This window comes from Haliaeetus albicilla, chromosome 20 (assembly GCF_947461875.1).
Source record: "Haliaeetus albicilla chromosome 20, bHalAlb1.1, whole genome shotgun sequence".
Classification (NCBI taxonomy): domain Eukaryota; kingdom Metazoa; phylum Chordata; class Aves; order Accipitriformes; family Accipitridae; genus Haliaeetus; species Haliaeetus albicilla.
The window spans coordinates 25196210-25212564 of NC_091502.1; positions in this window are offsets into that span (position 1 = coordinate 25196210).

Consider the following 16355-nt stretch of genomic DNA (forward strand, 5'->3'; position numbering starts at 1 on the left):
GCTGGTCCCCGAGTCTGATATGGCATCTTCAAATTACAGACCTGAGAACTGGAGGAGATGTGGCTCTCTCCTCTCTTTACCTGCTCCTGGAAAAGCTGTGCCTAAAACTGATGTGTGTTTGCGTCCAAATCCCTTTTCTCCTTTCTTCATTTACTCTGCTTGCTTTCTTATGATTCAGGTCAGCAGTAAACCTGGGCATGGGACTGAGTTCTGTTCTGAACTGTGAAGGGATGCTTTCCCACTCTGGGAGTAAGGTAACACACTTAACATCTCCGTTCCTCAGTTTGACCATCTTAAAGCAGGGAATAGCAATATTGACCAAAAGAGGTTGTGACATTTAAATGCTTGACAAGTCCTGGGGGACAGAGGTGCCGCTGAAGTGCATGAGCTCCTGTGGCACACTGAAGAAGAAAACTAGTAAGGTTATATGTGCAAATTGTGCTCTGGCATGGAGACTATTTCCAGGAATCAAATAGTCAAATATCATACAAAAACCCCTGCCTTAAACTTGTGGTTGCATCCATGGAAATTAATGGCATTGTCTGTGATTTGTCATAGAGAACTGATAATGACCTTAGCACTTAAAAGGAGTTACATGAGGCCTTTTTCCCCTATTCGGAGTCTGGGTGAGTGTAGCTTGATTATCGAGTTTGATCTAATTCATCATCGGGCTCATTGACTTTCATTCAGTGTTTCTTACAACGTGCTCCAAAACCTGTGGTGCCTGGACTACTTTGATCATACATGGAGATGGGATGTTACAGCCACAGGTATGAAGAAACCAAATTGGCTAATTCCTTCATTAAATTAGGGCAGAGGGAAGAGCTGGAACCCAAATGGGGATGTGACACTCTCTTTTTCTAGTCCCTATCAGCTCAGCCATCCAGTAGCTGCTGTCTCTCCCACTGACTCCAGGCAGATGTTGAACAAGCTTTGTTCAGGGTAGTTGAACGCCTGGTTTATGGACAGAACCGGTTGCACAGAAAAGGCCATAAACACAATGTAAAGGAAAAAAGAGGTGGGACTGAGTTGGTTTTGGGTTGTTTTTTTTTTTTAACATCTTCCTTCTCCTCCTCATAAATAATGTAGCCAATTAGGTTTTGGGTTCAATCTTGGTCTCTCTTTGCTTCCAGGCGACCTCCTGAACCCTTGATCCTCACTCATGGGGTGAGGTTGGACCTCGCTTGGCCAGTGTTCACTGGTGAGGCTGTGGCACCATTGCTCTTGCAAGCAAATGTAACTCTCTGACTACATCCACGCTAATAACCAGCACAGGGCTCAGCTGGCCATACAGCTAAATTTTATGCATGGTCCCTGGAAGAGTTTTGGCTGATCCCAAACAGTCATGTATTTGCACAGGCCAGATAGTCTTCCCAGTGATGGGGATGGATGTGACCAACCTGTTCTGGGAAACAACAGAGATTAATGATAAAGGTACAGACCCTTCCATCTCATCTGGCCATCGGGCCAGGGAACAGGCCTTGGCAATGCTCGTTTTGCTGGCATAAACGGAGATACTAAAGTGCCTGCTCTAGAAGATGTTCTGGTAAGATGAGCTGCATACATCACAATGTTTCAGCTTTTTATGGGTTTGTTCAGTTCTGTCCTTTCCCGCATATGAACTGCTTTGGGGAGCTTAATCCTAAAGCTGGCAGCGAAGAGATGGGGAGGGAGCAGAACAGGTTTTATTGGATCACTTTTACTTGGGGCTGATGTCTCCAGCTTTCCAAGGCCACTTTGCATCTCACTGCTTTGCTTGAAGCGTGAAGTCAAGGAGTTTGGCAGCAATTGAGCAATCAGTCACTCCTCTGCTTTAAAACTTTCCCTAATTCTTCATTCAGTAAGAACCACTGAATTCAAAGTCGGAGATCATATCCAGGGTGGATGCTGAATGCAAGGATGCAGGAAAGTTTTTGAGTAAAGTTTACAAGCAGCTTCTCAAATGGCTTGAAATAAGTTCCCTTGGCTGTATTATTTCAGTTGTTTTCCCAGCTCATCCTTCCCTCCCCTTGTAAACTGTACAGAGGGACAGCTACATCTATACTTTGTAAATGTTTTGTTCTGATCCTGTATCACATTTTGGGTCAAACAGGAGATGAGATTTCCAAACTGCAAGTAACCCACATCTTTTAATAAACTGGCCTGTTATGAAGAACTTCTTACCTGATGATTCCTGGGTCAGCATTTCCAAACAAAGCAGGAAAAAAAACCATTCCCCTAAGCTGAATCCTCTTTCTGTAAGAGCAGCTTTCACCCCCAGGCAACTGTACCACCACATCAGAGCCCAGCATTCAGCTCCCACCAAACACCAGTGCTCGCTGAAAGCACGTAAGTGCCAGGAGAAAGAGAGGCGATGGTTAAAGGGGATGGGGAAGACGAGGCAGAACGATAATTAGAGTGGCTCTAAGCCCATTGCTGCAAATTGCATCTTCTCCCCAAAGCCTTATTTTCCGAACAGATGCTGGAGAGGAGAGTTTAAAAAATAATAGCTGTATCTAGATTTAGGATACATCAGATCTCTAAAGTATTTCTTATCCTGCTTGCACTTTACATGTGTTTTACAGTGCCAGGAACTACCCATGCCAAAGGTCAGTGATACGTGGACACACAGTCTGTGTGACATTGTCATAAATTAATGGTGATCTCCATCATTATCTCACTGCAGACAAGGACTGGTGCTGGATCAATGAGGCAAAGGGAATTCATCCATGGAAATGCAATCTGCATGGCTGAACGTGGATAAGGAGGAGACAGCAGGGGTGCTGGACAGGGTTGACTGTGCACCACAAATTAGGAGGGGAAGAAGCCAGTGAGATTTTTCAGACAGTCTCTCCGTGTGCAGTTAGGATGAAGTTAAGCTCAAGGACTCGGCAATGCATTTGGTTGCAGAAGCAGCAGAAGGATGAAGGCGAGTGGAAAAAGGTGGAGGTGCTCATCACTGAGGGCGGTAGGAGGCAGGTAGGACACATGTACATCGGGGTTCAGGTCAACTGTAGCCATCTATGGGCTTCAAATAAGCATAGCTGACTGGTGAAAAGTGGGACATTTCCAGAGGGCGGTTGTAGGACTATGTTAGATAGCCAAATTGGGGTGGGCTTGCTTAACCCTGATGATACCCCGCTCTCCGTTTTCACTGTGGGAGAGCACTAGGTGACTATCTTCTGCTGGACTTAAGTCGATGAAAACTCCCACACACCTCTTATGGAGGGAAAAACCAGGAAAATCTAGGCGTGAATGCCCAAGTGACAGCTTGTAAGAGACACAGCCAACAATCAGCTGCAAGTGTGAGAAGGGTGAGAACAGGAGGCTAAAAGAAGGGCTGCCAGGGGTGCCAAACGGGAGAGATTATTCAAGTGGATCAAAGGAAAGGGAAGCAGGACATGATAATCTGGGACAGCCCTTCTCCAGGATGGGATCCATTGGGCTGCAAGCTCACATCTGCAGGGAAGCAGCAGGAGCCACAGGGACCGGGTCTCTTAAAGCAGGACTGGATGAAGAAGCAACACATGTGCTCTAAGGAGGAGTCCCAGAGCAGGCAGGGGACATCTGTATTGAAAGATGTCTCCAGATCTTATTTCGTCATTGTTTTAGAAGGAATAGTTCATCTGGAGACTGTTGGGACTATTGTCAAAGTAAGGCAGTAATCCATGGAGCAAATCCCCACCTGGCCTTACTAAAGGAGGTGACTTCACTACAGTGAGTAAAGCTGCTGCAGCTTTTCTCAGAGGCGGCTGTGAAGATGCTTTTTCGGTGAACGTGAGTCACACCATGGATCCGATTGCCACTTCTGAACCCTCTGGCTCTGGGGACCATGAGGTGGCGCAGTTACCCTGGATATCAGATCACAGCTGGCTGCACACTGGCCAGGTATCTTCCCAAAATATGTGTCCACTCCCCAGCTGCATAACTACAACCATGTGTTAAGGAGCTGCTGCTTTATATGCTGTATAGCTACATCACCTAACCCCCTTTTTTTTTGCCTTCCCAGGGAGTCAGTGAGGTACTGTGGGACAAGAAAGAGCAATCAAGCGTATTGCTCTCTCCTGTTAGCAAGTGTGGCCCTTGCAAGGATCCCTTTCCTCTCCTTTTCTTAAATAGGGCTTTAAAAAAATAAACTAACGGCAAATGCATTTTATGTTTTCCCCCTGGAAAGCACTACAAGGACATCACTTGTTTTATTAGCGGGGCAGCGGGATGCAAAGTAACAGACACAGACCACATGGCAGAAGGTGTTGGCAGTGGCTACCCTCCCTCCGCATGCCCCATCTCCAGGAGTGGGAAGAAAAAGTCTGAGATCTGTGTCCTGTTTGGAGGCAGTCTCATTGCTGTCTGTCTTTGGGTCCCTTTTGGGCTTGTGAAGGGGTGGTAGCTCCAGTGCCCTGGCTGATTTCCAGGGAGGGGGGGCTGTGTTGAATCTCCCTCAGGTTCCCCATTGGTTTGAACTGGATCTGGGTTTTTTTCCTGCTTCCCCTTCCCACCGGTTGGGTCGTCTTGCTGTGTGCTCACAGATTGCCCCAGAGGTTTCAGTGGAAAATCTGCTTCTGCTCATGAACTGGGACACTCAACTCCACTCAGTGAGCACAACCTGAGTCCTATGTTTCACGTGAGCTCTATCCTGGGAATAAAAATGCTTTGGGATACAAAGAGCGTTTCCTCCCTGGGATGCTCTGTTTGCTCATGCAATGGCTGCAGCTTCACTCAACCTTGAGTTTGCCCCCAAAAGCTATGGTGAAACTGAAGTAGGTGGATCTTCTTCAGCTCCTGGCAGTCAGCATGGCCATAACGTGCACGCGGTGTTACACACATGGGTGCAGTGTGGTGCTGCATAAGCACCGTATGGGAAATGCACCCTGTCAGTAGGTTTTGGTATTTGTTCCCTAGAGCGTCACTGATCCTGAGCGTGATACGGTGCAAACTCACCCTCCTGCTCCACAGGCGCATTTTGCTATGTCTATATATGTCCTCCCAGTGCGTCAGGCCCTGATTCTTATCACCTGTACACTTGAGAGATCAAAACAGCCGTGGAAAGGCTTCTCCAGACTCGGCTGTGAGCGCCTGCCTGCCCCCGGCCACATTCCAGCACAGGAGAGGAGCTCCGTGCTCTCCTGTGCAAGCACCACACCAGCACTATCTCCTCCCTTGGCCAAAAGTGCAGATCTCTGGCATTTGAGGGAGACCGCTGCTGGTCAGAAAGCCCAACGGGCACAGATGCTGCCTTTGGCTCCAAGGAGAGAGGGGACAAGCACCCCATGATAAGCAAGGAGCAGAGGGGCCGCTTGTCTGGGCATGCCCACCTCTTCTGGAATGCTTTTGCATTTGCCTTCCAAGCTCAGTACAGTGTCCACCATATCCTGCCTCAAGCCAGACCGGCGTTTTGGCAAGGCTTGGCACAGAAAAGCCCGTTCATGGCACAGCTTCAGCCTACAAGCACTGCGCTGAAGTGGCCAAGCCGTGAGACTGGCCTTCCTCTGGGTACCTCAGAATTCCAACCGCACCCCCATGAGATCCAAATCTCCCTTCGGGAGTGCCCTCCTCCACCCGTCGGGTGCCCAGGGCTCCTGAATGAACACCCTTCAGGGTGTAATTAATTATATTTAACGTTTTCTTCGCCTTCCAAAATTGCCTCCCACCTTCCACTGGCACTTTGTGCGTTGCTGGTTCCTGGACCAGCTACCCAAAACCCGCGTGGTCTCCCGCTTGGGTGGGCTGAGATGTGGAGATGTGATGCCTCCAGTCCCCCATTTCATCTCCGGCCTTGGGGCAGCACGCTGGGATCAAGGATGGGGGCAACTGCTACAGCAGGCACCTGGCCACCCTTGACATCTCCAGTTGGGTTGGACTCAAGCTTTCCCCCACGCTCCTCTGATGCCTGACCCAGGCATTGCATCGGCTTTTGCTATCAGCTCCCGGTTGCGAGCCGAGCCCTGCAAACCTATGCATTCCTCCTTGCTTACACACCGCAAGCTTTATTTGTTTTAATCAAAGGGGGCCCTGATAATTATTAACATATTTAATTATTTTTACTCTGAGTCACTTGGCTCGGGGGTGGAGTGATCACAAGGATTGCTTTACTACAAAGACCCAGCCCTGGAGCGTTTGCACCACCGAGTAATCACCCTTCACAGATGGAGCTCCCATTGATGCTTGCCTTTCCTCCCAGTTTGAGCTGCTTTTTACTTCACTGGGAAGTGCTGGCCTCAAAAAAAGAGCAAAATTGGGCACATTCAGACAATTTGCAGGGCTAAGGCATTGCACACTGAGGTTGCTAACTCCGGGAAGGAGCTGGCAGGGAATGATGTTCATCTGAGCTGTACTCCAGCCCTGCACCTCATGGGGGGGTGTTAGTCCATCTCCCCCCCCCATGAAAATTGCACCACCACATCCAGCATCCCCCTCCCCAGGCTCGCCAACGAGTTACGTGGCCTCGCACCAGCAATCAGAGCACACTGCAATTAGCGGTGTTTGTTTGAGGAAACTCATAACTCTGCACTTCCACATGATTTATGAGGTTCCCCAGCCCGGGCTGGCCTGTGAGCCGCGATCATTCCCAGCCCCGGCAGTTCACGGTGAGGCTACCCGGGGCGGTCCGGGTTTTTTTCCTCCCCTGATGACCATTGGGGCTTTGCAGGGAAGCGCTACCCTTGGCAAATGCCCCCCATGAGCCCCCGAGGTCTGGGGGGGGATTTGGCTGGGGACCAGACCCTTGTGTCCGGGGTGCATTTGTATTGGGGTGCACCCATGCCATCCTGAGAGAGCTTGGTTCCTGCTCTCTCCTCCATGCCCCAGGACTTTCTCCCCAAAATAAAACAAGACCCTGTGATTTGGACCCCCTTGGTCCTGGGCATCCAACATCCAGGAGGATCTGTGTGGCTGGCGAGCAAGAATTGCTTTATTTCTCTGTCCTACCAGTGATGCAGGATCATATTTGCCAAATCTGTAGATACAAGAAAACTGAGGGAGGGACTCGAGGATGCACAAAGGAGGCCTTGGCAGGGCTGGGAGTTAAGCAAAAATCTTCAGACACCTTAAAGAAGCTGTTGGCCCTTGTTGAAATCCATATTTAAGAATAAGTCTTTGGTTAAATACATATATATATATATATATATTTATACAGAGAGAGAGAAAGGGGTGGAAATAAATAAATTTCACAAACCAAAACCTGCACAATTTTAAACAAATCAAATCTTTTAATAAAAACCAGTACACTGATGCTACTTTAAAAGGCTACAAGATAAGGGCCAGTCTCTGCTTTCCCTTGAGGGAAAAGATTGGAAAATAGTGATCAGACTGTTCCTGCTAAGGCTGGGTTGTTGCTCAGAAAGCGCTTTTTTTTTTTTTTTTTTTGGTCCATTTTTTGTCAGCTGTAATAATAGCAGCACTTCTTTTGTCTTGGCTGTTTTCACTGAAGACTCCAGGGAGCAGAGCTGGTGTCCTGGCATGTAAAGGCTTGTCCCCACTGAAGCCCATTTCTAGTCTTGGTCAGGGCTTTGGGTGGGCAGCAATCACTCCAAAGTCCTTATATTTTTCATGTTTTTTTGTCACTCTAAAATCTTTGTGCGTGCTTTCAAGCAGCCCCCAAAAGCCACATGGTGGCAAGCTGCCTGTGAGACCCCGTAGGCAGGAGGTGCATGGGTAAGGGTCAGAAAAAGATGTGTTTGGAGTTAATTTTTGCTCCTGTGCCTTAAGAACAGCCTGGACCCTGTGACAGCCATCCAGCACCTCTCACCAAGCACCGTCCCAGCATCACACCAGCTTTCCTGGGGGCATCTAGCAGCTACAATCCTGCTTGCTTTGGATGCAGTGGAGAAAAAGTAAATGCGTAAGTGTGGGGTAAATTCCCAAGCTCAGCTCCATCTTTACCCAGTACAGGGAAGAGCTGGGGTTCTGAACGTCACATAATTACAAAATAAGAGGGACTCCTCTTGTTAGAGATGCTGCAGGCTGAGGTGAGTGATAAATGGGAGAGCGGTGCCAAGCTCCACTTGTGGATGCTGCCGCCGAGGAAGAGGGAATTCACCGAAATGGCAGATAACGGTAGTGGGAAGGTGCCATGGGAGGCTGGAGAGAAGCATGGGGAGAAGCACCCGGGGCCCCAAAAGTGCAGGAGTTGGGAAGAAGCATCATGGAGAGCCATGCCTGCTGTTTGCTTTAGTTTCGGCAGCTGAGCATCATGTCAGGATCTCAAAATCCCTGCATTACTTGAGCCTGGGTTATTTCTGATCCAGAAGGGCTGCCTAAGCTAATTCCCAGCTTGCACGAGGGGCTGTCCTGGCAAAATGGAGTGAAAGACCGTGAGTGGTGACTCTCTCATTGCTGCCGCTGGTGAGAACAGAGCTGCGCAATCGCAGCATCCTCTGCTCCCCATCCCTTCTGCAAACCACCAGACAAAGCTCCTTTATTGCAAGGCCAGAGCAAGGAGGGGAAAAAAACAGGGCCATTAAAGCCGAGACTATATTAAGCCACAGAAAACCACAAAAATAAGTGCCTGCAATCCCAGCAGCGCTAAACCTGTCCGATGACTTCCCCTCTGAAACCAATCTCAACCTGACCCGGGTGGGAAAATGCCTGTAGTCGTAACCACCCCATCATGAAAACACAAAGTGAGGCATTTATCTGAGCGTTTGATTGCACAGCTCGGCGCTGTGATTTGCTCCGCTCTGCAAAATAACAAAGCCAAGACGCTGCAGGTAACAGTCAGGCCAAGAAGTCTGTGAGTTTCATTCCCTACAAGTGAGTTTTGGCACAGTAGCTACTTCACACCCAATTAATTACTTCAGCACCAGATTATACTTGCAGGCTCCAATAGAAGTGATAATAGGAACCAATTAAATTAATTTATATTTACTTTGTAAGCATATTTTCCTTTGGTAAATCTTTGCTTTAATTTGACAGATTGGACTCCAGCATTTTGTTTTTGTTAGGAGATACGGCCCTAAATCCAAAGGAACAAATCCAAACCTGTAAAACCAAGAAGTCCTTCCCTTTCAGGTTCAAAAACATGTAGGACATGGAGTTAAGGAAAAAAAAAAAAAAAGAAAAAAGAAGAATGTATGCACGTGCCCGGACTAATAAAAACATACCGTGAAATGTGCAGGGAGGTGCCAGCACGTCTTGCTGGAAGAACATGAGCATGAGCTGGGTTGGAGGTGGTGGTTGACAAGATGTCTATGCCAGAGCTCAAAACTGAGATAAGCTTTCGTGTCACAGTGGGCAGGCTCACGAAACAGCCTGCAGGGGAGAGAGCCATGCTCTGCTGTCACCTGCTGTCAGGGGACTGGCTTGCTAAGCGCAACTGGTTAAAATGGGATGGTCCCTGTTCATGCCGTTATATTTTGGCATAGACCTTAAATGGTTAAATACTTTTGTGCTGTAGTAGCATATGAATGTCTGCTCCTTTTGCACCCAGTTTGGATGTTTCTACAGCACATACACCTGGGAGTAGCTGAAGGCCTTTGTGTCTTTTGTGAACTCCCTAGAGAATGACTCAGAAGTGAATGATTTATAATTCATTGCATTATCTCATCCACGTCTCAGGGAACAACCCTAATAAAGTATAGTACCCGTCAGCTAAAGAGTGGCCTGCCAGAGACAGAAAAAGCCATGAAACCAGACCTGTGCCCCTGCGTGTGATGCTCTATTTTTATATGTATCCCTGTTAGCCTTCCCTATTCTGCCAGCAGCCCTTCCTTCCTCCCTTTTCCCTCTCCAGCACTGTCCTCACCAGCCTCCAAGGGTTCATGAAGTGAAGACCTTGTTGTCATCCCGGTGAAACCATTCCTGAAATGTTCAAGGCACTTTCTATCCTTTCTTCTCCTCTCTTCACTCTTGAGCATCTATCACAGAGAAGTGCAACTCCAGCAAAACCATCCTCGGAAAACCAAACCTGGAGACCTACCAGAGCCCTCCACTGCTGCAGGACAGGCTGATCCGGTGTTTTCCCACAAGCTTCAAGCAACGGACTGGGAATTGCAGTGTGAACCACATTGTCCCTTGTTAAAAACCTCCATCGAAGTTGGTAGAGTCTTTATGGTGGCTTCCACTGATGGCATTAAATCATGGACCCCATTAAAGATAACAGGGCTAGGGACACCTAAGATGACAGCATGGCCCTGCGACTAAGAGATCAGGCGAGAAATTTCTTTGCGCAGATGGTGGTGGGCTGGACATGTGCAGGATGGGAGCAAATACATGTCCTCATGGACCCTCACTTTGTCTACATGGAGAGGAGCTGGGCTGAAGCCTCTGCCTTCCTCTGAGCTGGGAGGAATGAGGACAAGATGGGGAAAACCTGCCCCTTTCTTTCCCTGAGGGATGAAAGTCAGGCAGCTTACCAAAGTTGCCAAAGAGGCTTTGGGGACAATTTAATGCCTTTGGAAAGCCACTGAGCTCCTTTTGGGCTCTGGAAATTTACTACTTCCAATGTTGCTGTTTTCTTAGCCTAGCATAGTGTGTGGATTTTACAGCCGTAGAGTTGCTACTCATTTTTCACCCTCTGGATGGTGATTTATGTCTTCTGGAACAAAGGTTAAACCCTCTTCCTCTCCTTGTTAGTGCTGTTTCACACGCTTCACACAGACCGGTGCCGTTGCACTCGGAAGAGTTCGTTGGCCGAGGTCCTATAAAATCCAATTTTCTCTTCATTTTGGATGTCCCATGCTTTAAGTCTGGGAGATGTAGGGGTATCTCTTCTCAGCAGACCCACAAACAAGAAGTCTTCAGTGCAATGCAGTGGAGAAGGATCAGGAAAGAAAAAAAAGCATCTGCAGGACAACACAAGTGCTCCCATCTCCTCTGGCATATACCAGTGAGGCAATAACATCAGGCTGCCACAAAGTGTTGGGTAGGTCCCTGTTTTCTTCGCCCATGCAAAGATAAGTTGCCCGCTCAACAGCGTGCTTGTGAAGATAGACATGCATTCGACAGGTCAGCAACCTTGTTTGCTCCCCTCCAACTCTTCTGCAAAAAAAAAAAATAATCAAGGAAATAAAAACATTGTGTGAAGTGAAGGACATGCTGCATCCTTGCAGTCTAGACTTCCCCAAACCTACGTTAACTAATTTCCCTTTTCTGACTCATCATTTTCCCTTTTAAGGCCCAGTTTGCTTTCTGCTGGTGACGGCGATGGAGAACTGTGTGTGGACAGTCTCTGTGGCTTTAGCTGCTGCATTCCTACGGGGCTGGGCTGTAGATGGGGTCATTGCTGACAGCCAGAGGCTGGCCCTCAGCTGAAGGCACCCTTACTAATTTGTGCATCCTATGACCCATCTGCCAGTGACCCGTGATGGATGAAGCTGTTGCAGGTGGTCAGTGTCCTGAACCTAGAGGAAGGTTCCAAGACATGGTTCTTCATCCACAGTGAGATATGTAATTGCTTTACCACCACACCCCATGAGCCATTGTTATACTTGGCTTATTTTTCCACCAGATGCAGGTTTTCTGTTTTAAAGCAGAACTTAAAAATGAAAACTATGCGAGGAGAGATTTATGGGCTGTGTTACCACTGGGCCAGGCAGTGAGGGCCTTAAGAGCTGAAGTCTATCTGCACAAATATTCAAATTCTGCTTTTCACCCTCCGTGAACTCCATCAGATTGACTAAGAATAACCTCTGTGCTCTCCTGTCTACTGCATTTAAATTTGGACATCCTTTAGAGCAAGAGATGAGACCTAGCCGGGCTGTGCCAGAAGAACCCCAGAAAGGAAACTGTATGAGACACCATTTCTGGGACATGCTCAGCAAGTCATGAGGATATCACATTATCATTTCTGTGCCTTCTCCAGCCCTTCCCCATCCTTAGTGGAAGCCTCTCATGAGCTCTGAATGTGTCACTGCTTCTTCCTCTGGATCCCTCTGAGAAGCTAGTTTCTGCCTTAATAATTTTAGGAAAGGAGATGATGTTATCAAAAAACATGAAGATTTTAACACCATCAAAGGCCCACACCAGACTGAGAAATGAGACTCTTGGGTTGTTTGAATTCTTGCCTCTTCACCCCTCACCCTTCTCCCTGTTTATGTCTCTCATGTGCATTGACTGCACCAATAAAAATCTAGTTTGTCCAAGCTATTGCTATGTCAACCTATTTTAAAAGGCCCCCCCCAAAAAGTGAAAAGTCACAAAAAGTTTCAAAAGCCTAGGAAAAACAAGTCTCATGCTAGATCTCCACCTGCTTCACTTACTAAGGCTCAAGAAGGGTAGAAGTTCGTCCTCAGGAGAAAACACCCAGAGGCAACAGAGCCTTGTAGTCTATCAGAGGTCCAAGGCCGGAACCTAAAAGCAGACATATTTCATTTCAAAATGAGGCCCAGTGCTTTAACAGTGGGAATGATTAAGTGTTGAGACAAAATACCAATGAAAGTAGTAGATTCTTCCTCTTCAGATATTTTCAAATTGTGAGCAGATGCCTGCTGGAACAGAGGTTTCAGCCAAGCACAAGTTATTGGGTTCCTTATTGGAGTATGCAATTTTATGGTCCATATTATATGGAGCTCAGAATAGATGATCTTATGGCCCACTGTGACTTTAAAATCTAAGAAATAGGTAGTTCTGGATCGAAAGGAGCCAGGTTTCCTCTGGATTTGTGTCTTGAGGCTGACTGACTCTGCTGCCTAAGAAGACACAAAATCCGATTGAAGCTTTTCTCATTTAACAGCCGTGCTGTTAAAAACGCAGACTCTATTTCCAAGTTGAATTTGTCTGGCTTCGGTGTGGTTATGGGTCTGCCTCTCTCTGCTTGACTGGCTAGAAAGCCTTGCTCTCAGGGGGATACCAAGCAAAACCTCTTTGGCTTCTAATCTCCTTCAAGTGTGGTTGAGCTTGGCCAACGGAGTCGGATGCTGTTACAGTGGGAATGGACAGACATGAGTATGCGCACATACTCACAGTCTGACGGAGAGAAGATTGCAATAGCTTCATTTCTCCAGGCTGAAAATAGAAAATAATGAAGGTTAACATTAAATTAAATGAAAATTTATCTCTTCAGATGGAGGTTGATACCTTTGAAAACATCCTTTGTCAAAGCAGTTGCCTCTGATAGCAGAGTCAGATGACCCTGAAGATCTTGTCACGTCTTTTGGGGTTATAGACTAAATATTCACGTCAGCCTGACTTTATTTATTCTTGGATTTGTAAAATGTGAGAGTCATTCAGTGCAGAAATCTGGTCCCTACTCAGTTTTCATGAGACGTTGGCAGCTCACCCTCTAAAAATAAAAGCTCAAGTAGTATTCACTGTCCACATCATCTGAGCCAGTTAGGATTCAATTAAGAGCATTTCTGGGCTGTATTTTAGAAGTTAGTGTCTGTCAAGATTTTACCTTGGGGTTCTTGGGTTAAACCTTCCTGTCTCGGTGTCATGCTGTGTGGAATAGCTTTGCTCTTTGAAGGAATCCATCTCCCCTGTCTTTCCTTCCATACCCTCCCACAGACACGAGGGTGAGCTGATTTTTGGTATGTAGTAATAACAATTTGTCAGGATGCCAAGTTCAAAGCCTCTAACCTACTGCCAATGCGAAGCCCAAGAGTGAGGTCACGACTAATCTCAGACTTCTGACCTCCCAGTCACATCCACCGTTACTGGATCAGAGGAGAGAAGTGGAAGGGCTTATTTTGAAAGGTTTTAGATTTCAGGTGAGGTCAACAAAAGATTTGCCCAGATGGAAGAAATCAAGAGGATAATATGGAGCATATTAGGGAAGATGAAAGGCGTTGTGTAAAGCAATCTCCTCCTTAGCCCAGAAAGAAAAGTCTAACTACCAGGGTAACCTTCCTGTAATGGCAAATAAGCCCAAGCCATCAGAAAATGTAGCAGAAACCAGGCATTGTCCTGGAGAAAGCAATGCAACCTATGGGATTCAGAGTGACGCTGCTGGGATTTTCAAAAGCTCCTGAACAGAGTAGGCTTCAACCTCTTAAGCCGGTGGGATTTAGGTGCCTAGACACTTCTGAAAATCCCATGAGGCATCTTTGGCATTTTGAGGAGTGTGCATAGCTCGGTAACACCAACGTGGGGGCTCGATTCGCTGCAACTCTGTATCGAAACATTTTGAAAAATATGGGCCATGTGGAAATTAAAAATATTTAGGGACTTCATCTAGAAGAACCAGGTCATTCATGCAGCAGCCAGCCAGCTATCAGCTCATTAGCCACCTAACAGACCTGGTATCACCAGGTCATTCTGTGGAGATGTGTTCCCAGCCATACTGGGAGTCCATAACAGACTTGGGAGGAAAAACCAGATTTCCTGACTGCCAGCTCTGAATCATCAATAAAAGGAAAAAAGGACCAACAAAATAGATTTCCATTTCTGGAACCACCTTTCGGACAAGTGACAGGATTTCTGGTCAACTGAATTTTTCTTTAGAAGTAGGTAGGGAGGTAGGAGCCCCATAGAGATGTGGCTGAGGTCATAGAATCACAGAATGGTTTGGGTTGGAAGGGACCTTAAAGACCATCTAGTTCCAACCCCCTGCCATGGGCAGGGACACCTTCCACTAGACCCGGTTGCTCCAAGCCCCATCCAACCTGGCCTTGGACACTGCCAGGGATGGGGCAGCCACAACCTCTCTGGGCAACCTGTCCCAGTGCCTCACCACCCTCACAGTGAAGAACTTCTTCCTAATATCTAATCTAAATCTCCCCTCTTTTAGTTTAAAACCATTACCCCTTGTCCTATTGCTACTGGCCCTTGTAAAAAGTCCATCCCCATCTTCCTAATAAGCCCCCTTTAAGTACTGGCAGGCTGCTATAAGGTGTCCCCAGAGCCTTCTCTTCTCCAGGCTGAACAACCCCAACTCTCCCAGCCTGCCTTCATAGGAGAGGTGCTCCAGCCCCCTGATCACCTTCATGGCCTCCTCTGGACCTGCTCCAACAGGTCCATGTCCTTCTTATGCTGGCGGCCTCAGAGCTGAACACAGTACTGCAGGTGGGGTCTCAGAGAGCGGAGCAGAGGGGAAGTATAAAGAGATGCAGCCTTCTCCTGATCTTCTCCTATGGTGGGCAGTTCTTCATTCTCCCAGTCCCTGCCTTTTCCTTCTGTGACTTGGGTGGTGTGGCTGGAGCACTTGTCAGTGAGGACTGAGGCAAAAATGTCATTGAGTACCTCAGCCTTCTCCATGTCTCAGGTAACCCATTTCTTCCCAGAAAGGGCCCACATTTTCCTTAGTCTTCCTTTTATCACTGATGTACCTATAGAAGCTTTTATTGCTGCCCCTGATGTCCCTGGCCAGGTTTAACTCTATCAGGGATTTAGCTTTCCTAACCTGATCCCTGCCTGCTCAGACAATTTCTCTGTATTCCTCCCAGGCTACCTGTTCTTACTTCCACCCTCCGTAGGCTTCCTTTTTGTGTTCAAGTTTGTCCAGGAGCTCCTTGTTCATCCACGCAGGCCTCCTGGTGTTTTTGCCTGACTTCCTCTTTGTTGGGACGCATCACTCCTGAGCTTGGAGGAGGTGATCCTTGAATATTAACCAGCTTTATTGGGCCCCTCTTCCCTCCAGGGCTTCATCCCATGGTACTCTACCAAGCAGATCCCTGAAGAGGCCAAAGTCTGTTCTCCTGAAGTCCAGGGTAGCGAGCTTGCCGTGCACCCTCCTCGCTGCCCTAAGGATCTTGAACTTCACCATTTCATGGCCACTGCAGCCAAGGCTGCCCTTGAACTTCACAGTCCCCACCAGCCTCTCCTTGTTGATGAGAGTAAGGTCCAGCATAGCACCTCTACTCATTGGCTCCTCTATCACTTGCAGAAGGATGTTATCATCAACACATTGCAGGAACCTCCTGGATTGCTTGTGCCCTGCTGTGTTGTCCCTCCAACAGATATCAGGGTGGTTGAAGTCCCCCATGAGGACCATGGCTTGTGAATGTGAGGCTGTTCCTATCTGTCTACTTGGTCTCCCTTGTCAGGTGGCCTGTAGCAGACCCCCACTATAATGTCACCTGGTTAATTCTGACCCATAAGCTCTCAGTCAGCTCCCCATCCATCCCAAGCAGATCTCCATGCACTCCAGCTGGTCATTGACATAGAGGACGACACCCCCTTGTCTCCCCTGCCTGTCCTCCCTAAAGAGCCTGTATCCTTCCATTCCAGCACTCCAGCCACAGGAGCCATCCCACCACATCTCCATGATCCCAATAAGATCACAGCCCTGCAGGCGTGCGCACATCTTTAACACCTCGTGTTTATTCCCCACACTACGCATGTTTGCATAGAGGCGTTTAAGTTGGGCCCCTGGGACATGGGTAGAGTCCTCCCCTCTCCCAGGTTTCTCCCTGCTGGGGTACTCTTTGTCCCCATATGCTTTCTTGCAGCTTCTCTTCCACCCGGATTTGCCCCAGTTCTGATGCCTTGGAGGAGTTGGA